Genomic DNA, 15,653 nt, shown 5'->3' with positions numbered 1-15,653 from the left:
GATGTTTCTATATCTTTCTCCCTCTTCCTTCCTCTCTAAAACCAATAAAAATATATTTTTAAAAAAAGAACACTGAAACTAACTTTGGTCCTAAGTCCAGGCCGACTGGAGGAAGGCGGAGTTCCAGCTCACCCCAGAGCCCGCGGGAAATCAAGCTTCCTGAGATAATCCACCTCCAGCACTCGGGACAAGTTGGGCATCAAGCTGCTTCCAGCTCCTAACAGCTGTCAGAGGTTCTGCCACAGTCACAGACCATGGAGTCCCACATAATAAAAGCCTAATATGTTAAGTATCCAGTCGTCCGTTCAACCAATCAAAGCGTAATATGCTAATGATATGCTAAGGCCGCTCAACTGCTCACTATGACGTGCACTGACCACCAGGGGGCAGATGCTCCAACCAGTAGGTTAGCTTGCTGCCGGGGTCTGGCTGATTGGGACTGAGTGAGATGGGCCGGACACGCCCTGGAGCTCTCCTGTGGTCCCTCCCCCGCCCCGATCATGCACTGGTGGGGTCCCTCAGCCGGGTCTGTGCCCTCTCACAATCCGTGAACCCTTGGGGGATGTCAGAGAGCTGGTTTTGGCCTGATCCCACAGGCCAGGCCGAGGGACCCCTCTGGTGCACAAATTCATGCACCGGGCCTCTAGTTTAATTATAAAGATGTTTTGAAGTTGCACTTCCAGTCACCTAGTTCTTTCACTTACATAATTTACTGCAGTTCAGTAAAGGCAGGTGACTCTCCTATGCATAGCACGAAATTACAGTCCGGAAAGAGAGAAGCTTTTTTACCACCAATCTAGCTGTGATTAATTGTCCTGTCATAAACTGAAGCTGTCTGGGCAACATGCAGCTTTTACAATTTGCTTTTCTCAAAGAGCCCCAAAGACTCTGGCCAGTAGAGGAAGGAGAATAAAAATTTTATTTTGGGGAAGAGAAAGTTATAACCACTTACACAAATTTGAATAAGGTCTGTACATATAAATGTAGACCACCAAGACAAAATACCCCCCATAACTTGCCCTTTCAAAGGCTTCTTCAATGAATAATACTACTGAATATTTACTTTATATGTTTAATTTATGATATTTAACTAAAAGGACTATCCTTGTATCATGTGCAGTCAAAGATCACATGCAACTGAAAATAAACTCAAAGTAGCTAATTAAAAGTAGTTTTATGAAAAATTTAATCCAATGGAACATATACCTTTGTATTATCTTATTCAAAATTGTGCCATCCACTTTATCAGAACAGCAATTCATCAGAATACTGATTAAAAACCCCAAAACAAAATGAAAACTGCAAATTTAAAGCAAGCAACAAAGTTAACATCTTAATTATCTTTCTGAAATAAAAGTTCTGATCAGTAAGTTAGAGCAAATCATAATATTATGCTAAACCATTTAAACTTCAATTTAGAAACCTTAGGTTTGTGCTTTTAAAATGTTGTTCAACAGGCAATGGTCTGTGGTGTAAGATACGAGGTATGGCTATAAAGTAACTGAGACGGATCCCACACACGACACACGACAATCAGTCTCATTGCTTTATAATCACACCAGGTACAAGCAGGGTTTTAGAAATCAGTTCTGAGGCTCCCTCGTGAAGACTCAAGCTGGAAAAGGAGCAGGGAAAGCTGCACAGGTAGCCAGCAGGGGAAGCAATCCAGTCATCTCATTCACTCAGAGAACACTACATGAGCACCACCTCATTTCAACTGGAAAGCTGTGTGGGAGAAGAAGCGTGTAATTATTTCAGCCATCCCTTCAGCAATGTTTACTGAGCACATACTATAAGCAAGGCTCCTTAACATTCACCTTTCAAAGAGAGCGGAAAATTACCTACTGTGAAATAAAAAATACATATATTTATCTCTACCCCTGGTTCCTGGCACAGGGCGCCTAAAACCCTTGAAATTTCCTAAGTGATAAGCATTAGGAACCTCCTTTGTCTTGGCCTTTGACACTGGTTCCTGACACAGAACTTAGTCCCTCGGAATTTTCTGGGTGATAGGAGAGTCTTTTGTTCTAATGAGTCCTCTCCTGATGGCTCCTGGATAGCTCAAGGATGGGGACTGGTCACCAGTAAAACCAAGCCAGGGTGAGACGCTTGGAACTTCCTCTGGGGAGGGGAGAGGGCCTGGAGGCTGACTGAATGACCCATCAGGGCTAGGTGACCAAGACGCCACACAAACCTTGGGTTGGAGAGCTTCGGGCTGGTGAACACGTGCAGGTGTTGGGAGGTGGGGTGTCAGAGCCCTTTCCCCATACCTTGTCTTCTGTAAGTGTTCATCTGGTTATTTATCTGTATCCCTTACAGGGGCGGGGAACCTTTTTTCCTGCCAAGGGCCATTTGGATACTTATAACATCATTCGCAGGCCATACAAAATTGTCAACTTAAAAATTAGCCTGCGGTATTTGGTCAAACATTTAATTAACTCACCCCAACGCCTTGGCATGGCCAGGCCCAAGGAGGGCCTTACACGGCCCAGGGGCCACACATTCCCCACCCCTGCTTTATTATATCCTTTGTAATAAACCAGTGCATGTAAGTATTTCCCCTAGAAAGGGGTTGTGGAAACCTCGATTTATAGCCAGTTGGTCAGAAGTATAGGTGACAATCTAGGGCCTGTGAAGGTTTCTGAAGGTGTGTGTATGTGAGGGGCGGGGCCTTGTGGGACTGAGCCCCTAACCTGTCGGAGCTGATGCTAACTCCAGGTAGTATCAGAATTCAACTGAATTATGGGACACCCAGCTGGTGTTGCTGAGGTTGCTGGTATAGAGAAAACCCCACACACATTTGGTGACCAGAAGTGTCGGAAGTGAAGTGCTCGTGCGAGCAGTAAAGGAGATATAGGCAGGAGTGTTTGCTCTTGATTACATAAAAACTCAACCCTCAAAGGGCAAAGGAGACTCTTAAAGCAACTAGAGAGAGAAGCCAGGCTCAGGTAGTCTCATCATGCGAGTACAGAGGAGGAAAACCCTGCAGGTGAAGCGAAATGAAAATAATTACAGATCATCAGAATACTAGTGAAGGCGCTAGGTTAATCATTTTAGGTTGTAAATCCCTTGAAAATCTGATAATACCGGATCCCTTCTAGAAGAAAAGTATCCCCCACATCATGGACCTTCTCCTCAATCCTCACTCCTGAAGCCAATCTGGCCTTAAGACCTTGATTTAAGGATGTCTCAGACACCTGATTTTGAAGATTTGCAAAGACACAGCAGGATGCAAAATAAATACCCAGAAATCAGCTGCATTTTTATACACCAATAATGAACTACCAGAAAGGGAAAGAAACAAACAAAACCCCCAATCTCATTCACAACTTCTTCAAGAAGAATAAAATCCCTAGGAATAAATTTACCAAGGATGCAGAAGACCTGCACTTGGAAAACTGTAGGACACTGAAGAAAGACAACGAGGAAGAAACAAATAAATGGAAGCACACACCGTGTTCATGGACGGGAAGAATGAGCATCATTAAAATGGCCATAAGGCCCAAAGCCATCTACAGATTCAACGCAATGCCTATGAAGACACAACTGGAGTATTTCACAAAACGAGAACAAATGTTTCAAAAGTTTATATGGAACCACAAAAGACCCCAAAGAGCCACAGCAATCTTGAGAAAGAAGAACACAGTTGGAGGAATCATGCTACCTGATATCAAACTATATTACAAGGCCACAGTAATCAAAACAGCATGGTACTGGCATAAAAAAACAGACATACAGATCAATGGAACAGAATAGAGAGCCCAGAAACAAACTTATGCCTTTATAGTAAATTTATATTTGACAAAGGAGTCAAAGCATACTATGGATTAGAGACAGTCTATTCAACAAATGATGGTGGGAAAATAGGACAGATAACGTGCAAAAAAATGAAACCAGACCACCTTCTTACACCATACACATACAAATTGGACTCAAAACCATAAAAATCCTAGAAGAAAACATAGGCAGCAAAATTGAACATTTCTCAGAGCAATACTTTTTCTGATACAGCTCCTCAGTCAAGGGAAACAAAAGAAAAAATAAAGAAATGGGACTACATCAAACTAAAGAGTTTTTGCACAGCAATGGAAATCATCATCAAAATGAAAAGACAATCCATTGAATGGGAGAGCATATTCACCAATGATACATTTGATAGGGGGCTAATACCCAAAATTTGTAAAGAACTTATAAAATTCAACACCAGAAAAAGAGAGTCCAATTAAAAAATGGGCAAAGGAGCTGAATAGATACTTCTCCAAAGAGGACATACAAATGGCCACTAGACATTTGAAAATATGCTCAACATCACTAATCGTTAGAGAAATGCAAAATAAAACCACAATGACATATTACCTCACACAGGTCAGAATGGCTATCATCAATAAGTCTACAAACAGCAAGTGTTGGCAAGGATGTGGAGAAAAGGGAACCCTAAGGCACTGTTGGTGGGAATGCAGACTGGTGCAGTCACCGTGGAAAGCAGTAGGAAGTTACCTCAAGAAATTAAAAATGGAACTTCCTTATGATCCAATGATTCCACTTCGGGAATTTATCCAAGGAAACCCGAAACACTAATTTGAAAGAATATATGCACATTATGTTCACTGCAGTGTTATTTACAATAGCCAAGATTTGGAAGCAGCCCAAGTATTCATTATTAGATGAGTAGATAAAAAAAGTTGTGGTATATTTACTAGGTGTACCGGTTAATAAAGCCGGATTTTGTAATCAAAGAAAACACAGTAATTTCAAGAGAAACATCAAAAGTGCTTTATTCAAAGTAACGTCCATCGCTAGCTACACATTTCCCCCATCTTTCAGGTAATTTGTGGATACCGTCCCAATAGAACTTTTCTTGTTTCGAGACAAACCATTCAGAGACCCAATTTTCCACTTCTTTGTATGTTTTGAAGTGCTGCTCAGAAAGTGCGTGTGCCATCCATCAGAACAAGTGGTCATCTGAAGGAGCAAGGTCTGGTGAATACGGCGGGTGGGTTAATAAATACTTCCCAGGCAAGATCTTTTAATGTGTCTTTAACTGGTTTTGAAGTGTGTGATGGTGCGTCATCATGAAGCAGAATTACTTTGCCGTGTCTTCTGGCAAATTCTGGTCGTTTCACGATCAAATTGATTATTTGTTGCCAGTAGCTATCAGTATTAACGGTTTCACCTGGTTTTAGAAGCTCATAGTACACCACACCTTCCCGATCCCACCAAACGCAGAGCATTGCCTTCTTTCCGAAGCGATTTGGCCTTGCAGTCGATGTTGATGGTTGACCTGGATCAACCCATGATTTTGTGCAATTGGGGTTCTCAAAATAAATCCACTTTTCATCGCCAGTCACAATTCGATGCAAAAAAGCCTTTCTTTCGTGCCATTAAAGCAACATTTTACTGATGACTTTTCGGTTTTCCATTTGTCTTTCATTCAGTTGATGTGGCACCCATTTTCCTTCCTTTACAATCTTTCCCAGTGCTTGTAAATGATCAGAAATTGTTTGCTGAGCAGCGTTTAATCTTTCTGCAAGTTGTTTTTGAGTTTGACATGCACCTTCATTCAATAATGCTTGTAACTGTTGGTCTTCAAACTTTTTTGGTTGACCTGGACGTTCCTTGTCTTTCACATCGAAATCATTACTTTGAAAGCATTTAAACCAGCGTTCACAAGTATCCTGAGATGGAGCATGTTCACCAAAAGCTTCCTAAAGTATACGATAACTTTTTCTTTAAAGTAACGTAATGAATTAAAACTTCTCACAAATGCTCTTTTTTTGGCACGAAATTCGACATCTTTAAGTGTAAAAATATCTATGATGTTAACACTTTTAGCAAATTTGACATATGAAGTTTTGAAGCTTGCTGTCAATACAACAAAATAGCATACATATCAAATCACATGTATATCAACATATGTGTAACTCCATCTATTGGAAAAAATGTGCATTATTAACTGGTACACCTAGTACACAATGGAATCCTACTCTGCCGTCAAAGGAAGAACATTTTACCCTTTGCGACAGCATGAATGGGACTTGGAGAACAAACATTATGCAAAGTGAAATAAGCCAGTCAGAGAAAGTCAAGTGCCATATGATTTCACTCATATGTGGAATTTAATGAACGAACTGTATCAAGCAAAAGTGAGAGAAACTCACAGATAGAGAGCAGGCATACAGTTATGGTGGTTGGGGTGTGTGTTGGGGGGAGGGGTTAGGTATTGAGCAAAAAAGAAAAAAAAGAGAACTCATGGACATGGACAACAGTGTGGTGATTGTGGGGGTGGTAGAGGTGGAAAAGGACATAGAGGAGAAAAATGGCGATAAAAAAATAAGATAAATAAATAAAATTTTGCAAAAGACTTGGCCTAGCTCCTGGGGGGATATTAATGCAAGAGAAACATGTAAGGTTCAAGATAAAACTAGGGTTAGATCAAGTAGTGAGTGATAAGAGTTAAAACTAATCCTATATAATAAAATGCTAACATGCAAATCGACTGAATGGCGGAATGACAGGGGGAGCACTGCTCAGCCAGAAGCCAGAGTTCACAGCTGGCGAATGCAGCAGTCGTGGCGGGAGTCTCTTCCACCTCTGTGGCAGTTGGACATCCCCTGAGGGCTCCCAGACTGCAGAGGGTGCAGGCTGGGCTGAGGGACCCCCTCCCACACCCTGAGTGCACGAAGCTTTAGTCCTATATAATAAAACCCTAGTATGCAAATTGACTGAACGGCAGAACAACCGGTTGCTATGACACGTACTGACCACCAGGGGGCAGACGCTCAATGCCAGAGCTGCCCCCTGGTGGTCAGTGCGCTCCTCAGCCGGGCTCACAGCTGGCTAGCACAGCAGTGATGGTGGGAGCCTCTCCCACCTCCGCTGCAGGTGAGCAGTAAGGAGCAAAGTGTCCTGGACTGTGAGAGGGATGTCTGATGCTGGCTTAGGACATCTCGGGAGGGGGCCTAAGCCAGCAGTCGGACATCCCCCGAGGGTCCTGGACTGCGAGAGGTCACAAGCTGGACTGAGAAAACACCCTCCCCCTTGCCACTGCATGAAATTTCATGCACCGGGCCTCTAGTTAGACTATAATGGTTACACCAAGGAGAGAGGACAAATATCTGGAACATCCATCACCACTCTCACATCCCAAGCCCTTGGCAAAATACTGCTAATAAATCATGGATGTGGCCTCAGAATCCCGTGCATTTCAATATGCTCGGCAGCCAAGATTAATTTACCAGAGATGACAATTAAAAACCTAGTTGTGATCCCTGCTTTCACCGTTTTTTTTCTAAATATTCTCCATTATTATTCTTTAATGTGAATCTATGCTTCCACTGCTTGAGTTTGGCTACTTTCACACACAATTCCCTTTTATTTGGTAATTTTTAAGCCCACAAAAAAAATTTAATACTATATGAACACACATGCACTTTTCATTCAGATTTGTCAACTGGCAACATTTTACCTTTTCTATATGTATTTATTTTTATTGAACCAATTGAGAGTAATCATGACATTCCCTCCTTAAATACTTCAGCTTATCTCCTAAGAACAGGACACAACTCATTTATCATACTCAAGAAAATGAACTTTGATACACAGTGCTCTGTAATATACAGACCACACTCAAATATCTCTGCCTAGCTCTGATAATGACTTTCAGAATTATTTAGTTTAGCACCTAGGATGCAATCAGGTTGGTGGGCATGTGCTTAGTTATCTTGTGTCTTTGTATCTAAAGCAGAGGTGGCCTGTGCGCTGTGGCTCAGTGGTTGACTCTTGATTCTTGAACCAGGTGGTTACGGTTCAATTCCTCGGTCAGGGCACATGGCGGGGTTGTGAGCTTGATTCCTGGTCGGGGGCGTGCAGATGGCAGCCAATCAGTGATTCTCTATCATCATTGATGTTTCTATCTCCCTCCCTCTCCCTTCCTCTCTCTGAAATCAACAAAATCATATTACAAAAATAAAATGTTTAAAGCAGGTCCTCAGTTACTTTTGGTTGCTCACAACATTGACCTTTTTGAAGAGTTCAGGCCATGTTTAGAAAATGTCCCTACTTTGGATCTGATTGTTTCTTCATGATGAGATCTCAGAAGTAAACATTTCTGGTCGGAATGCTACACAGGCAACATTCTGTCCTTCGAGCGTGCACACAGAATTTTGCCTTTCCTGGTGATGGCAAATTTTATCAGTTGGTTACTCTACTACAGTGGTTCTCAACCTTGGCTGCACATTAGAATCACCTGGGAATCTTTTTAAAATCTTGATTTCTGGGCCTCATCCTCCGGAAATTCTGTTTCTTTGTTATGGGGTGGGGCCACAACATTAGTAACAAAGAAACAGAATTTGCGGAGGATGAGGCCCAGAAATCAGGATTTTGAAGAGATTCCCAGGTGATTCTAATGTGCAGCCAAGGTTGAGAACCACTGCTCTACTACCTGCCAGATCTCTCTACTGTAAACAAATGCTTTTCTCTTTTTAACTAATAAGCAAACTATGGGGTACTTTCAGAATACCCAGTTCTCCAATAGGCTTTCATGCAATGCACTCAGCACCCACTGATGCCCACGTGAATCAGTTTCAATAGTTTGAAAACAGCGATTTTCTAATGCTAAAATTTCTTCTACACCGTGTAAAAGTGTTCTATAATCAGAGGCACTAACATATTTTGGTACCTATCTTTCTTCCTGTTTTAAAATTATGTAACTGCTGGATGGGCAATTTTTCTGTAAAAACCAGCCCCCCTCACAACAATTCTATTTTGTAATGGGAAAAAAGATAAGTAGGAAAATACGGTAATGCTGCTATAATCCAGACTACAAAATCAACTTTCAGTGGCCAACAAAAGGAAGCTCAGAATTAACCTCCTTTGGGCGTTGGAGTCAGAATGTCTAGATTCAAATTCCAGCATGACATTTAACATCTCTGAACTTCAGTTTCTTCTTTAAAATAACGAGATCTTACCTGCAGAATTCATGGCAGGTGCTCAGCATATGTACAGCGTCCTGCGAAAACCAAAAAGCCCTACCACAGAGTTCTGGGGCTGCTAGTCCCTCTCTTTAATCCCTCCCCACACCCTGGGAAGCACCCAGGCACCTGCCGACAACACAATCCGCGTGGCTTCCAAGAGGATTCGTGCCTCAGCTCAGAGAGTCCTCCCAGCTGGGAAGTATCAGAAATCCACCCCCTCCACACTGTCTCTCACTCCTGGGCATGCATCTCAGAGAAGCCCAGCTGATTCTTTCACCCCAAAAAGGCAAACTCAGAAAGCACATGAATTTGTGAAGCATTAGACCACAGTATATGGGGAGCCGGCACGGCCATGGCATACTCATGCCAGCTCAGCCTGGTTCCGTGACCCTGAGTGGGGGCGGTGAAAGGCTTAGAAAAGACAGACATGAGAATGAAAGCTGGGTCTCGGTGGGACGCTGCCCCTCTGATGGAGAGACAGCGCCAGCGCCCACAAGCCGTGTTTTTATTTTATAGCAGATGCCAGGAGGCAAAGTAAGGGTGTGATCAAGATGTTTACAACCTTCTCGTGGGTTTCAACCTCACTCAACTACATGCACCTGAACTCTATCACTCAGGCACGTGGGTCACATGTTTGGACCATAGGTTCAAGCTCACAGCTACAGCCGTTGGCTGTAATTGTGCTGGGAAGGCTCTGCCCTCCAAGCTGGGACTTGCACGTGGCAACAAGAGGACTGTGCCCTCTCATCAGTCCGAGGCTTGAACCTGGCCACACACTGTGGCCGCACCCACACAAGTGGAGAGAGGTGCTTTTCCTATACCAGTGAGCTTTTTTCTTTCCACTTTTTTACTGTAAGCTCACCTGTTTAAGGGGGAAATCCTGTGCAAAACCCCACTTAGCGGACGTTCTACACTTTAGCGATAAACTTGTTTGTTCAGTTCAAATCAACTGCTCAAGTTGTAAGAAATTTTAAAGCTCTTAGATAATTCTAGAAAATGTCCCATAAAAAAAGGTATTTTTGGAGGGATGCTGCATCCTCACATTAAAATGTGGATTGCTGATAGCTCCAAGGATACCTTCGTAACTTCTGGTAGGTTACTGTCAATGGCGTGAGAGTTATTCCTATAGAATTTAATGCCCTATTTATATGTAAAGCAGAACACTATATGCTATAAGTCAAAGAGATGAAAACTGCTTTAAAATTCTAGAATGCTGCTGTGGAGGGAACCGTTAAGTGTGACGCAGGGATTTTCTGTAACAGTATCTCAGCCAAGGTGCACAGATCAAGGCGCCCTGTTGCTCGTGTCTCAACGAGTCTGCTCACTCACGGTCGGGGGCCTTCTCTCCACTCCCACTGACTTAACTGAGCTCCTTCTCCAATCTGTATCTACATTACCTGCACTTCTTCAAACCCAGTACTCCCCATTCTTCTCTTCACTAACCCCTTAAAGAATTCAAGAGAGAGCCCTGACTGGTTTGGCTCAGTGGATAGAGCATCGGCCTGCGGACTCAAGGGTCCCAGGTTCGATTCCAGTCAAGGGCATGTACCTTGGTTGTGGGCACGTCCCCAGTTAGGAGTGTGCAGGAGGCAGCTGATCGATGTTTCTCTCTCATCGATGTTTCTGGCTCTCTGTCCCTCTCCCTTCCTCTCTGTAAAAAAATCCATAAAATATATATTTTTAAAAAGCATATACCCTCAACAGGAGTATCCTTCCCTTCTTTCCACAACGCATCTTAAAAAAAAAAAAAGAATTCAAGAGAGAAAACAGGCTGCATTCTTTTATGAAATGAGGATAGCAATCATCCTGACAGATGTGGACGATAGGCTATATCAATTATAGATTTCCTGCTAAGATTTATCGGTGGTTTGTCTAACATACATTTGTCATTTCTCTCCTCTGTTCAAAGCCTCTGATGTACCCCTCTGCCAGCTAAATAAAGTTCAAACTCCTTACCCTGACATTCAAGGCACTTGGGAGCTAAATGAGCCCAAAGGTAACTGACAGTCAGGTGATAGTAGACACTCCTTATTGACCAAATGAAACTGCTGGTCCAAGTGACTAAAATAGTGGCTCACATGTCATCTAAAATGGAGGAATGGAGGATAATGGAGAACGGGTTCAAGGAACTGGAAGCATCAACAAAACCAAGTGGCAGAGAAAAGGGAAGAAGCATCAGTCAGATGACAGACACTGAAGTTGAGGGTCAAAAGCTACAATTCCAGGAGACAATGAGGCCCAGGGAAGTAGCTATGGGACCAGGCTTCGGTGTGGTGGAATGGTCAGAGGACGAGGGAAGGAATTTGGGGTAGGACTGTCACTTTCCACGTGGATCCTGAAGCTGGCCAGATGACGGCAGGGTTTTATGTGAGAAAGTCAGGAGCCGAGGCCTCTGGTGGATGTGAAGTGACGGGCAAGGCAGTGAATGACCGCGACACAGAGGAACACCGGGGTGGAAACAGAACGAAAGGCGAAGTTCTGTCACTGTGAAAGCGTATGAATTTGAAAGCAGCTGTATGGAATAACAACACACCAGCACCACGGTATCTAGTCAGTGCCCACAGAGACTGTCAAAGTACAGCGGGAAGGCCGGGGAGGGCTGGGGTGGGCGGGGGTAAGAGATCAGCCAAAGGACGTGTATGCATGCATAAAAGCATAACCAACGGACATAAGACGCTGAGGGGTAGGGGAGGCCGGGGGAAGGTCAAGGGGGGGGCGGGAAAGGAGACATATGTAATACTTTAAGCAATAAAACAAAATTTAAATAAAAAACAAAACCAAACAAACAAAAAACCCAATAACTTGTAACTGCTAAAGCTTGAACCTGAGGCTGACATGGGTGCTGAGGAAGTTCTCCAGTCTCACAACGTAGAGCTAAGGCTCAATGCCCAGCACTCAAACGTCAGTGTCTTTTCTTCGTATACTGTCTCCTGATTGCATGCACTCATCATGTAATCTGTTTGTTTTTCCACATCATAAAAAGGGAAAGATGGCAGGAGCAAAGACCTGCACAGAAGAGAAAGCCACCTTCCTTCACAAGGATGGGGTTGGGTTAATTGGGAAGACAAATCACCAGGAAGCAGAGCCACAGAATCTTGTAGTTAAAAGAGTTTTAGGGGTCACTGTCAACACAATACAAGACCCCTATAAATTACTGACTCTTTCTGGGCAGCTGTTTCTGTACACAGGTAGTTTTGAGTATTAGAAAGGGCTACCTGAATCTTGAAAATGGTGACGGTGTAAGTAGAAGCTACACTGACACTCCTCCAGGACAAAACTGAAAATACAAATAAATACGGAAAAGCCACCCTGAAGACTCGCTGGAGAGCACCCTGGTAACCAAGGACGGAAAGTGGAGACTGCGTAGAGACTGGTAGGAGGGGCAGAGACGCTAGGGCTGGCTGGGCTCCCACAGGCAGCACGCGAAGGTCCGGAGGGATATCTGAGCTGTGGGGGTTCCCACTGAGAACTCTGGGGTCTAAACCCCAAGCTGGGCTCCACAGCCCAGAGAACCAGAACTGAGAAAGAAACCCACATAACATCTGGCTGTGGAAAGCAGCAGGGTTTTGTCTGCCAGGGAGCTATGGCTGGAAATGCAGGCACCCACCTAAAGGGCCAACACACAAAATTTCGTGTGCAGCCATTCACTTTGGGCTCCGGCAGAGTGGACTGGAGTGTGTGAGGAGAGTCCAGGGTTGCAGGCTGTGGGGTTGGAGCCAGGAGGCCAGCCACCTCGGTTTCCCGTGCTGAGTCATTCCCTCACACTGTGAAGGACATCTTTCTCTGATGGACCTTTGCTATTCCAGCAGTTTTTGCCTGGGGGGAAGGCAGTTGCCCCACCCTGTTGAAAGACCTCTCACCCATACCGTGGCCGATAAACTGAGGCTAATCAAGCCTGAATACAATCGGACTGCAGGCCGAGGCGGGTCTCTGGAAGCTCTGAGTCTTTGCCTGATCTCCTTCTGGGCCCAGGGTTAGGAAAGGCACATCTCGGTTCTCTCCAAAGGCACCGGCCCCAGCAGAGGGAGCCACAGCTGTGAATTGCTGAGAGCCCCAAACAGGATACGCAGGGCCAGTCAGAAACAGTGTCTGCTATAGTCCTGCACTAGAGATTGGGAGTCGCAGCAGATCTACCTAATACATAGGCACAAACCCAAATAGGCAGCCAAAAGGGAAGACAAAAAAGCAATCCCCACTTGAAAGAACAAAGAGAATTCTCCAGAAGAAGAGTTAAACAAAATAGAGATAAGAAATTTATCAGATATAGAGTTCAGAATAATGATAGCAAAGATGCTCAACAGCATGAGAAAAGATAGCAACTATGAAAAAAGATGAGTCGGAAATAAAGAATGACACAGCACTAATAACGAGCACACTGGGAGGAATACAGCAGATTAGGGGAAGCCGAGGATCAGATCAGGATTGGATATACTAATATTGTATACAAGAGATCCACCTCAGAACAAAGGACTCACATAGGATGAGAATGAAGGGATGGAAAATAATTTCCATGCAAATGGAAACAAACAAACAAAAAAAGCTGAGGCAGCAATACTTGTATCTGACAAAATAGACTTCAAAACGAAGACCATCACAAGAGACAACAAAGGTCACTACATAATACTAAAGGGATCAATCCAACAGATATAACCCTGGTAAACCTATATACACTCAATATAAGAGCACCTAAATATATAAAAAACTTCTAGAGGACTTTAAGGAAGAGATCGACAGCAATACAGTCATAGTAGGGGACTTTAACACCCCACTGACTTCACTGGATAGGTCTTCCAGACAAAAAATTAACAAGGACACAGTGACTGTAAAGGACACAATGGATCAGGTGGATTTAATTGACATTCATAGAACATTTCACTTCAGACTACACATTCTTTTCAAGTGCACATGGGTCATTCTCAAAGATAGACCACATGTTAGGACACAAAACAAGGCTCTACAAGTTTAAGAACATTGAAATCATATCAAGCATTTTCTCAGATCACAATAAAATGAAATTAACTACAGTAAAAACACTCAAAAACACTCAAACATATGGAGGCATAATAGCATGTTATTAAAAGATGAATGGGTTACCAACAAGATCAAGAAAGAAAGAAAAAGACTCCCAGGAAACAAATGAAAATGAATATGCAATAACCCCAGATCTCTGGAAAAGAGCAAAAGCAGTCTGGAGAGGGAAGTTCATAGCACTACAGGCCTACCTCAAAAAACAAAAAACAACACACAAAAAAAACCCCAAGAAAAATTAATAATAAACTATTTAACCCTATACAACTTAAAGAATTAGAAAGAGAACAACAAGAAAAGCCCTAGGTAAAAGAAAGAAAATAATAAAGATTAAAACAGAAATAAATGACATAAGAGACTAAAAAAAAAGATACAAAGAATCAATGAAACCAAGAGCTGGTTCTTTGAAAAGGTAAACAGATTGATGAAACGCTAGCCAAGAAACAAAGAGAGAGGACCCAAATAAATGTATTACTGACACTGCAGTAATACAAAGGACGGTAAGAAAATACTATGAACAACTATAAGCCAACAAGCTGGACAATGTGGATGAAATGGAAAAATTCCTAGAAAAATACAATCTCCCAAAACTAAATCAGGAAGAATCAGAAAACCTGAATGGGCCAATAACAACTTATGAAATAGAAGCAGTAATAAAAAATTTCCCAGCAAACAAAAGTCCTGGTCCGGACAGCTTCACAGAGGAGTTTTAAGAAACATTCAAAGAAGAACTAACAACTATCCTCCTCAAACTATTCTAAAAAAATCTAAGAGGAAGAAATACTTCCAACCTCTTTTTCTGAGGCCAACTTTATCCTAATTCCAAAACCAGATAAAGACACTATAAAGAACGAGAATCATAGGCCAAGATCCCTGATGAACATAGATGCTAAAATCCTCAACAAAATATTAACAAATCAGATCCAGCAATACATTAAAAGATTATACACCATGACCAAGTGGGATTTATAACAGGGATGCAAGGCTAGCACAATATTCACAAATCAATAAACATGACACATCACAAAAACAAACTGAAAGACAAAAATCACATAATCATATCAATAGACACAGAAAAAGCATTCAATAAAATGCAACATCCATTTTTGGTAAAAACTCTCAGCAAAGTGGGAACAGAGGAAGCATATCTCAATATAACAAAGGCCATATTTGGCAAAGCTACAGCCAACATCATACTCAATGGGCAAAAACTAAAACCATTTCCTCTAAGAATAGGAACAAGACAGGGATGTCTGCTTTCACCACTCTTATTCAACATAGTACAAGAAGTCCTAGCCACAGCAACCAGAGAAGAAATAAAAGGCATCTAAACTGAAAAGGAGGAAGAAAAGCTGTAATTATATGCAGATGACATGATATTGTAGATAGAAAATCAAAAGACTCCACCAAAAAAACTACTAGATTTAATTAATGAATTTGGCAATGTAGCAGGATACAAAATTAATACTCAGAAATTGATGGCTAGCCCTAACCGGTTTGGCTCAGTGGATAGAGCATTGGCCTGCAGACTGAAGAAATTGATGGCATTTTTATACACCAATAATGAATTCTCAGAAATAAATTAAACAAACAATCCCCTTTACCACTGCAACAAATATAAAATTAAGACACTTAGGAATAAACTTAACAAAG

General features: G+C 42.5%; 1 protein-coding gene across 5 annotated transcripts in view; it reads right to left on the bottom strand.

Moving 5' to 3' along the window:
- Window positions 1–15,653, bottom strand: part of RNF130 (ring finger protein 130) — a 144,892-nt gene that overhangs the window by 94,074 nt on the left and 35,165 nt on the right. The window lies entirely within an intron of this gene.

Source organism: Myotis daubentonii, chromosome 5, assembly GCF_963259705.1.
Source record: "Myotis daubentonii chromosome 5, mMyoDau2.1, whole genome shotgun sequence".
In the NCBI taxonomy this organism is placed as follows: domain Eukaryota; kingdom Metazoa; phylum Chordata; class Mammalia; order Chiroptera; family Vespertilionidae; genus Myotis; species Myotis daubentonii.
Note: the sequence above shows the minus strand (reverse complement) of the source record. Positions and strands in the feature narration are given on the sequence as shown.